This window comes from Pseudophryne corroboree, chromosome 9 (assembly GCF_028390025.1).
Source record: "Pseudophryne corroboree isolate aPseCor3 chromosome 9, aPseCor3.hap2, whole genome shotgun sequence".
Taxonomy (NCBI): domain Eukaryota; kingdom Metazoa; phylum Chordata; class Amphibia; order Anura; family Myobatrachidae; genus Pseudophryne; species Pseudophryne corroboree.
The window spans coordinates 256,027,374-256,037,734 of NC_086452.1; the positions used below are offsets into that span (position 1 = coordinate 256,027,374).

Below are 10,361 nucleotides of genomic sequence, written 5' to 3' on the forward strand. Positions count from 1 at the left end.
CGTACGTGGGGTCCTCGCTAATCCGCACATATACTGGTAGGTCGTGGTTGCCGTTTTATTTTGGCAGGGTAGGTAGTGGATACGATTAGAAAGGGGCAGGTGGCCTTGTTCTACATTATGGGGGTCATGCTACGCGGTCATGATAGGCTAGCAGCTGGGGACGCGCAAATTTCTTGGTGGTTGCAGCTAGCTCGGTCGGGGGCGCATGGGCCTCTAAATATCAGGGTTTCTGCCTGCCTTGCTGGTGCTTGAACCTTGGACTGTCCTATTGGCACGGGTTCTCTGAGGGTTAGTGGCATCGGATTATGGTCGGTGCAGGTGCATTATAGTGTTCGCCTCTCTGCGGGGTGGTCACACAGTTGGGAATGCACCCCGGTCATGAGCGGAACACTTTCCGCTCCTTCAGGGACCAGGGTAGGTAGCACGGAAGAGCCTTCCACTGTTAGTGTTACCGGTAGGTTCCAGGGTGGGTGCCCATTTCTGTTACTTTTGTCACACCCTCATGTGGTTTTGTTTTCTACTGCTTTTCCGGATGCTTCCTGCAGGGAGTGTTTTTCTGTCTTTTGACTAGTCCCTGCGTTTGGGTGACATTGCGGTCGTGTTTCCTGCTGATTAGAGCTGGACGTCGCATCCGCTTTTCACCTTCTTCCCTTGCCCCGGTATCTGTTTTTCGATTTCTGGGTTTTCCATTGTGGAGAGGTTTTTTCCGCGTCGGTTGTTCTGTTCACCTGTTGGTTTAATTCTGCACATTTTTTGCATGTATGCTCACAGGCCGCTTCCGGTGATGGCTCGGGGCCTTTTTTTCTTTCTCTGGGCACTTCCGGGGGTGGTTTACGCTTTTCATGATCAACGATCTTCCTCCCCCTCGACCCTCCACCTGTTATGTCGTCTGGTTCCCAGAATTTGGCGGTGCGACGTTTGTTTCCTGGCATTGCGACCCGGGCATAGCACCTGGGGTGGCGAGGCATGGTTGCGTCTCCTTTGCTACATTACGTGCATTGGTGCCTGGGATGTCTGTTGATGTTTCTTTTCGTGCCTGACTTGTATCTGGCAGATGGCCGAGTTGTCCAGCTACTTGGACGGGCTAGTGGTGGCTCCTCCCATGCTCCGGACGATGGCTCCGATTACCGGGGTTCATTGGCTTTCTTGGGTAGGTTTTTTTACTTTGGCGCGGTGGTTTTTATAGGGCCTTGGTCTGCGGGTTTTTCCCTGGGATGGCAGGTCCGGGCAGCCAGGGCGTCTGCCCTTGCAGGCACTTCTTTTTGCTCCGTACTACTGCGGCTGGCTGCTCTATCAGGTCTTTCGTGCTATCCATGGCCCTTATGGGATGGGCAATGGGGCATCCTATGGCTGCAGCTTTTGAGTGGCCACATCGATTTCGGTATACTTAGGTGAAGTTTGGTGGTCCCGTTTGGGTCCGGCCAGGTGGGGCGTAGTCTGGTTCATGAGGTTGCGCTATTCGGGCTAGCTTTTGCGCTGGTTTTTTCATCGGGCGTTCCAGGTCAGTGGGTTGGTGGCCGGTGACTGGTCATCTTTGTACTCCGGTTTGCCTTTCAGTGGTGTTTTATGGTGGGGCGCCTAGATGGTGGTCGGTTCGGCAGCACAGGTACTGTGTGTGGGTCGATACAGAGAAGATTAGCATGGCCCCTGCGCAAGGATGCCACGCCAATCGTGAGGCGTTCCATATTTTCCTGTGCAGCCTTGCGGGTTCTGCAAGGGATTGGGATGGCCGGGGTCATTAGTTTCCCCCTTTTAGAGTGCAGGCGCTTACGGATGGTGGAACATTGCCTTTGGCGTGGGTGTGCGTCCGATGCGGCCTTTGGGGGATGGCCATTTTCTTTTGTGTACCCTCCTGGGTCCTCTTTGTGTTAGGAATGTCTGTGTGTTTGTGTTGCCTTGCATTATCTCATTCCTGCCTCTAGGGGTCTCACTTGCTGCCTTAGGTCTGAATGGCAGTTGCACACTCTGTCCCTGCAGGTTGATTACCTGATTGTGAGCAGCTGTGGCCAACACCTTGTGCTGCTATTTAGCTCCAGCTCGCCAGCATTCATGTGCAGATCATTGTGGTTCCATGTGGATTGTGACTAGGCTCTCTCCAGTTATCATGTCCTGCTTCTGCCATACCTGCATCTCTGAGACATTTCCTGGAGCCTGGTTTCACCTATGCCTTGTTATGAAACTTCTTGCCCTGCTGGAGCAATATCTGCATTCCTGAATTATTATTTGCAGTCTGTTTCCACCCCAGCCTGGTTACTTCATTTTGGTATGTTATTTTCCCTCTGCTTTGTTTAAACCTGGATTTCTTCATGTTCATTTTCACCTCTGCAATTAATCTGGACTCTATCTAAATTCAAGCATAATCATACTCCCTGTTAAATATCAAGCCATTACTATTATCTGGGAATATTGCATTCTGTTCCATGTTTATCAAGGACCCATTCTCTGTATGCTGATATCTTACTGGTTCTTTCACTGCAATAAACCTTGTTTAATTTTCACCTGGCTTCAGCTGACCTCATTTCAGGTTCCTCCTGCATGTGCACACACAGAAGCTTAGTAGTCATAACAGAATGATTTGCCCAATAAACATGTGCAGGAGTTGGAGGTAATAGCTGAATTTTATAACATGGCTTCACTCCAAAAAAATTCCCTGCCTCTTCAGTTGATGCCGTTCGTAGATTCTACTTTGCTAGCGGATTTCCGAGAGAAACTGGAGAATATACAAACCCTGTCTTCCGAGATACTGTCTGCTCTGCCTGAATTTTCAATAAGATTACCAGATCCCTTTAAGGAGACGCAGGGGAAAAGGGAAAATTAGGAGTTTGGTGCTCTCAATTCTGGCCGCTGTTTTCCAATTCCAAGCAAAGGCAAGTTCTGGAGTTTTCCACGACCCAGCCTATCTGAGGAAGAGAAAAGACACAGAAGGGATAAAAAAAACTTTGTTTTTATTGCGGCAGGTCTGGACATTTTATTCAATTATGTCCTGCTCGCAAACCCAAAAAGGTCTTTCTTCAGTCTGCCAAAGCGCCTAATTCTGCTCAGTTATGCCATTGTGGCACTCAAATTTCAAAAGGAGGGATGTCCGGCCAAGCGACCCCAGGAGGGGTGTCCGGCCAAGCGACCCCAGGAGGGGTGTCCGGCCAAGTGACCCCAGGGGGGGAGTCCGGCCCTGCTGCCCTTGCCTTTGTGCATGAGGACTCTACTGCCCTTGCCTTTGTGCATGAGGACTCTACTTCCCTTGACTTTGGGCATGAGGACTCTACTGCCCTTGCCTTTGGGCATGATGACTCTACTGCCCTTACCTTTGGGCATGAGGTACCTGCGGCCCTTGCCTTCGGGCATGAGGTCCCTGCTGCCCTTGTCTTCAGGCATGAGGTCCCTGCTGCCCTTGCCTTCGGGTATGAGGTTCCTGCTGCCCTTGCCTTCGGGCATGAGGTCCCTGTTGCCCTTGCCTCACGGCATGAGGTCCCTGTTGCCCTTGCCTCACGGCATGAGGTCCCTGTTGCCCTTGCCTCATGGCATGAGGTCCCTGGTGCCCTTGCCTCACGGCATGAGGTCCCTGGTGCCCTTGCCTCACGGCATGAGGTCCCTGGTGCCCTTGCCTCACGGCATGAGGTCCCTGGTGCCCTTGCCTCATGGCATGAGGTCCCTGGTGCCCTTGCCTCACGGCATGAGGTCTCTGGTGCCCTTGCCTCACGGCATGAGGTCTCTGGTGCCCTTGCCTCACGGCATGAGGACACTGTTTTTCCGTCTATTGGGCAAATAAGGACTGCCGTGTCAATGGTCAGTCCAAATGTTATTTTGTCTTTCAGGGTCACTCAGTCATCCAAGTCTGCCTTGCCAGAGGTCCGAGAGGTGTCCACCTTGCCAGAGGTCCGAGAGGTGTCCGCCTTGCCAGAGGTCCGAGAGGTGTCCGCCTTGCCAGAGGTCCGAGAGGTGTCCGCCTTGCCAGAGGTCGTGCCAAGGCCTGTCCAGCCCCAGGAGGGGGCTCTGCCTGTCCAGCCCCAGGAGGGGGCTCTGCCTGTCCAGCCCCAGATAGAGGTGCCTGCCATGCCCGAGATCCAAGATTTGCCCGAGGTGTCTGCCCAGCCGGGGCCATCTGAGACTTCCCTGTCTAAGGTGCAAGAAGAGTCCATCTTGTCTGAGAGGCCACGGTTGTCTATCCTCCCTGATGTAACATCTAATTTGGAAAGCCGAGTTGTTGAGGAACTGCCTTACTTTGATGGAGATATCTCTCAGTGTTTAGCTCTCTTCAAGTATTATCTGAGTTTTGATGACTTTTCCCCTATTGATATCATTGCTAACATATGTATGAGGTTCAGAGGGAGGGCCTTGAAGTGGGTAAATGGTCTTATAGATGCGGAAGATCCAGTTTTACAAGATTTGCCCGCTTTCCTCAAGGCAGTGTCCGAAAGATTCAGTCCACCAACTGTCCTCGCTCTCCTGGATCAATCTATTAAAGTGTGCCCGTCTGAGAACCTGCCTTTGCAGTGTGGGCAGCACCCTCAGTTTTTGAGATGTGGGCATGTATCTTTAGGTGTTCACGCAGATTGCTCGGCAAGTTTGGCTTCTTCAAATTTACCATCCGCTCTTGATACGATCCAAGAAAATAAGGGGTCACTACTGCCGTTGGGTTGTGGCTCTGATTCTGAGAGCGAGCTTCTGGAGGATCCTAGACTTAGAATTGATGGACCTGTACTGCCGAGTAGTGTCTTTGTGACACCTTCAAATAGGTCTAGGCAACCCAAAAAGAGGAGAGGAAAAAAGAAGAGAAGGTGAACTTTTAGGCGTCTGGAATCTGCCTGTTTAAGGGGGGATAATGTTAGGAATGTCTGTGTGTTTGTGTTGCCTTGCATTATCTCATTCCTGCCTCTAGGGGTCTCACTTGCTGCCTTAGGTCTGAATGGCAGTTGCACACTCTGTCCCTGCAGGTTGATTACCTGATTGTGAGCAGCTGTGGCCAACAACTTGTGCTGCTATTTAGCTCCAGCTCGCCAGCATTCATGTGCAGATCATTGTGGTTCCATGTGGATTGTGACTAGGCTCTCTCCAGTTATCATGTCCTGCTTCTGCCATACCTGCATCTCTGAGACATTTCCTGGAGCCTGGTTTCACCTATGCCTTGTTACGAAACTTTTTGCCCTGCTGGAGCAATATCTGCATTCCTGAATTATTATTTGCAGTCTGTTTCCACCCCAGCCTGGTTACTTCATTTTGGTATGTTATTTTCCCTCTGCTTTGTTTAAACCTGGATTTCTTCATGTTCCTTTTCACTTCTGCAATTAATCTGGACTGTATCTAAATTCAAGCATAATCATACTCCCTGTTAAATATCAAGCCATTACTATTATCTGGGAATACTGCATTCTGATCCATGTTTATCAAGGACCCATTCTCTGTATGCTGATATCTTACTGGTTCTTTCACTGCAATAAACCTTGTTTAATTTTCACCTGGCTTCATCTGACCTCATTTCAGGTTCCTTCTGCATGTGCACACACAGAAGCTTAGTAGTCATAACACTTTGCTAGTTTTTCAGGTTCTGTAGCGTTACGGCTATGGTGGTTGCCGGGGGCTTACAGTGGGGGGTCCAAGGTATCCATTTCCTTGCGGATTGGGGCGACTACGCCTGCTGCGGCGGCGGGTTCTTCGGTGACAGTGTTAGGTGCTGGGAAGATGGGGATATGCGTGGTATACAGCCTCTGTGCGTTTGTGTAGGGTTGTTGGGCTATTGATACCCGTTTCCTTGCAGATTGGGGCTGTTGTGCATGCTGCAGTGGTGGGTTTTTCATCGGCAGCGCTTCGGGTGCTGGGCTGATGGGAGTCTGTGTGCTATGCAGCCTCTGTACGTTTGGATAAAGTTTTCGGGCTCTGGTACCCATTCCTTGCGGATTGGGGGCCGTTGCAAGTGCTGCAGCAGCACGTTCTTCAGCCGCAGCACTTCGGGTGCTGGCCCGCGGGGTGGGGTACCCATTCCTTGCAGATGGGGGCATCTACGCATGCTGCAGGTGGCAGGTTCTTCGTCGGCAGCGTTTTCAGGTGCTGGACCGCTGGGGATTTGCTTTGTTTTGTGTTTTATGACTGGGGTACCTGTTCATTGCAGATTGACGCGGCTGCGCATGCTGCGGTAGCAGGTTTGGCAGCGGCAGCGATTCCGGTGCTGGGTGTCTGCGTGGAGTCCGACTGGTGTACGTTGGATGCATTTTCGGGCTATGGTACCCATTCCTTGCGGATGGGGGCAGTTATGCATGCTGCGGTGGCGGTTTCTTCAGCAGAAGCGATTCAGGTGCGGGGCCGCTGAGTGTGTGCATAGTACTGCGGTTTGGCGGAAAGTCGCTATCAGCCAGCGGTCAAGGGTGTGCATAAGTGGTCATTGTGGGGCACCCCCTTTTGGTATGTCGGCGAGTGTCCTCTCTCTGCGGGTGGACTACGGACGTTCCCATGCGGTCCATTGCTCTGCTGGAGTAAAGGGTGGTGAGTTCTGCACAATGCGGGTTATGCTTTATTAGGGGTGGGAAGTCCCCTCCTAGGTTATTCAGTTTTCTGCTAGTTGACTGATGCTGGTGGGTTGGTAGCGCCTTTTTCTAATGGGGTTTGGATGCGGCTTCAGGGCTATGGTACCCATTCCTTGCAGATTGGGGCAGCTGTGATCGGGTGCTGGGCCACTGGGAATCTGCGTTGTATAAGTTTTGTATATGTTTGTAAGGTCTTAGTTGCGCCTGTTGCGCGAAACCAAAAACTATGTTTACCGGTCAGTTTTTGAACGGATAGCGTTCAGGAATTGCGGGTGTGAAGCTAATTTTTACATTTTCCTCCGAGGGGGCCTAATTACAATTGGCTTATCAAAGGTCCATGGGAGGTTTTTTGAGTTTTCTCCTTCACTTGGGTTTGTTTTTTGCTACTTTTTATCGTGTCATTTTATTGTCTGCTTTAGTCACAGGTGTTAGGGATCTTTTCTTTTTCAGATGCTATCGACACGCAGGAGCGTGTGCCTATTGGGCCGTTTTCAATTTTTTTTGGGTGGCTTCACATCCTATGGCAAGAGGAACGGCTGTGGTTTTGGTCATGGGGTAGTCCGTGGGTAAGGAGCTCGTGGCTTGCGTGGGGGTGATTTGGTGGGTTTTCTTTTCTACCGGGTAGGTAGGTGGTATCGCCCATTTAGGTGTCCTGCCCCTAGTCAGTACTGTGTTTGGGTCGTGCTCATAGGCTTCTGCCTCATATTGGCTATCAGGTCCCCCTTTTTTGCTCCATGGCTGTTCAGCGGCGTTCTGCTGTCATTGGCCGGGGAGGATTATGCTTCATTGTTATTGTAGGGGTGCAACGTGTTTCTCTGCTGTCTGTTCGGGCCCGGGAGACGGTGGCTCTGCGGGTTTGTTTTGTAGCTTTCGGTGGGTTGGTAGGGCGGTTTGTTTTGCTGGTTCTCCAGGCCCGCAGTTTTTTGCAATGTTAAGCATGTTAGTCTTTTTTCTTGATGTGACTGTTGGGTTTTGCTTTAGATTACAAGGTTGTTTTTATGTTTTTTTTCTGGGGATGGCGGTCGTGGTTTGGTAAACCTCGTTGTGGCGGGAAACTCGCTACCAGCCAGTGGTCATATAGGCCTAAGTGGTCATAGATGGCGAGTGTGTCCTTACCCTGCGGTTGGACAATCGGACGCTCCCCTAGGGGAGCATCCATATTTGCCAGAGGAAACAGTGGTGGGTCCTGCACAATGCAGGTTAGGCATGTAGGAGGTGGTTGTTGTGGTAGTCCCCTCCTCAGTTTCGGTGATATAATCAGATGACTGGAGCTGGCGTTTGGTAGCGTCTTTTTCTTTGCCATCCTCCAACATAAAATCTAGTTTAAAGTTCCGGTCAGTCATCAATAAATACCGTCTGACCTTTTAAATCTAGCTATTGGTGTCCATGTCTTTATTTGTAGTGCTAAGCTAGCTTAAAGTTAAAGTGTAAGTGGTCACAATAAAATGATGGGTGCCTTAGGGCAGACAGCGTCCCCCTTTTTACACATTATGGCAGACAGCGTCCCCCTTTTTACACATTATGGCAGACAGCGTCCCCTTTTTACACATTATGGCAGACAGCATCCCCTTTTTACACATTGTGGCAGACAGCATCCCCTTTTTACACATTGTGGCAGACAGCGTCCCCCTTTATACACATTGTGGCAGACAGCGTCCCTCTTTTTACACATTACGGCAGACAGTGTGCCCTTTTTTACACATTACGGCAGACAGCGTCCCCCTTTTTACACACTGCGACAGAAAGAATACATAGAGAAATAGAGAGAGAGAGAGATACTTACCATCTCTCCCTGCTGGCAGTCAGGCTCTTCAGTGCTGGCAGATGATCATATCCCGGGCAGGGGAGGAGGAGGGAGGGGGGCTGGAGCCGCAGCAGCGCTATGTAATTGGTAGTGGTGCCGCTGCAACAGTCTTCTCTCCTTCCGTATTGGCTGCCCGCTGCCGCTGTGAATGCTGGGATGAAGGAACCGCATCCCAGCTTTCACAGAAGCGCCGGGCAGCCAATACGGAAGGAGAGGGGACTGCTGCAGCGGCGCCTCTACCCATTACATAGTGCTGCTGCGGCTCCAGTCCCCCTCCCTCCTTCTCCTTCTCCGCTGCCCCCGGCGCTGCTGCTCTCCTCCCCTGCCTTCAAACCGGCTTCTCCAGCACGGTGCACACAGCAGAGACGGCTTGTAACGAGTCAATTTGACTCATTACCAGCCGCTGGCCGTTGCGCCCTCAGGGCAACTGCGCTGTGTGCCAGGCACACCTGGTACACACGTAGTTACAGCTCTGTACAGATGTGTCTTCTTACATCTTTCCATTTTACTCAATTTGGCACAACATGGAAAACACGGCTAGGCTGTTTTTCACGAGTGTTAAAGCGCTGAATGGTCACATATGAGAGCAGAAGGTCACATGAAATTACACATTTATTGTATGTAAAAAATTGAATTAAAAGGTTAAAAAGAGCAACAATGTATGAAATAAGCAATGAAGGCCACAAAATAGTGTCGCTGTGTATCTCTCAGTCCTGATAGGAGTATATAGACAGTTCACACCTGTTCCAAAACACAGTCCCTTAATTGATAAGCTCAAGGTATCCCGTCACTGTTCCATCATGTATAATAGTTACCACCAGCAGTTGTCCAAGGTGTTTAAGCGGATAGGCATCCGCAACGGCTTATCCCTTGTTTGGCTGTGGGTGATGGCTGTTCTTCAAACGGGTCCGCAAATTGAGCCAGTGATGGAGGACCTGGTCCAGGTGGAGAGTCTTCAGGAATGAGTAAGTTGATGGTAGGCACACACAGCACCAATCGCCAACGCGTTTCGTTGCGGTCACGCAACTTTTTCAAGGTAATGGAGGTGCTGCTATCCAGGGTTTTTATACCCTTTACAAAATGGTTGCTCATTTGCATATGTGAATGACAGTGACCAGATACTCTCATTATGTGACCATAAATGACAGACAAACAATTTAAAATATTAAGTAAACAATACATAATTAATAATAAGTATGATACACTTCGTTTTTTATAAAACTACAGTTTAATCAATAATAAGGGAGCAGATCATATGGCTTCCGTATTTCAATGGGTAGATAGGGATAATATAAAGCCCGGAATGAGGTGCAAAGAGTCTCTCATCAGTCCTTTATAGAAAGGGACTTAAGGTCATGTCCATATATTACATGGGATCAGTCAATATAAATGAGAAGCAGGTGAATTACAGCACTCAAAAAAACTGGCACCTGAGAGTCCAATTGCACGTCATATGTCCGCGCCCAGAAGTCCAGGCAACAGCGACGCACAAACATCCCCGCCGCCCACGTCACTAGGCCCCGCATATAACACAGGAGTCGCGCCCAAATGACGCGACCGTCGGGTTTCGTTGATACAGAATGAATGGAGGCGGCAGGGATTGGTCCATTGTCCCGCCGTCGTCATAGTAACGAATGGGCGTGGGGGTTACCATGGCAGCGGGCAGTGCAGTGCGCGTCACCTAGGCAACACACGCCGCACTGTTCGCCGCCACAGCAAGCAGAAAGCGTGGTAGAAAGTGTATATAGGTGATTAACACCTATATATAGAGTAAGGTGCTCACTGTAAATCAATTAAAAAAACAATAAAGAGGAGGCTACATAAACGATTTTGATGATATGTACAGGGAACAGTAGTAAATACTAATGATAATACACAGTGAGTAACAGCATATATGTCATGATGACAAAATCTTTATAGAATCATATATGTATAAACATATTACATATATAATAATTGTAAAAACAAAAATAACACATAAAGGAAAATTAATAGTAATAATAATTGATGTAATTATTCAAAAAATTCTTTCTTTGTGATGA

At 49.6% G+C, this 10,361-nt stretch overlaps 1 non-coding gene across 1 annotated transcript; it reads left to right on the forward strand.

The window, feature by feature from the left end:
- Positions 1 to 1,585: 1,585 nt before the first annotated feature.
- Positions 1,586 to 1,691, forward strand: LOC134959564 (U6 spliceosomal RNA). The gene has a single exon (XR_010187578.1). It is a non-coding gene; the product is annotated as a U6 spliceosomal RNA (small nuclear RNA).
- The last annotated feature ends 8,670 nt before the right edge of the window (positions 1,692 to 10,361 follow it).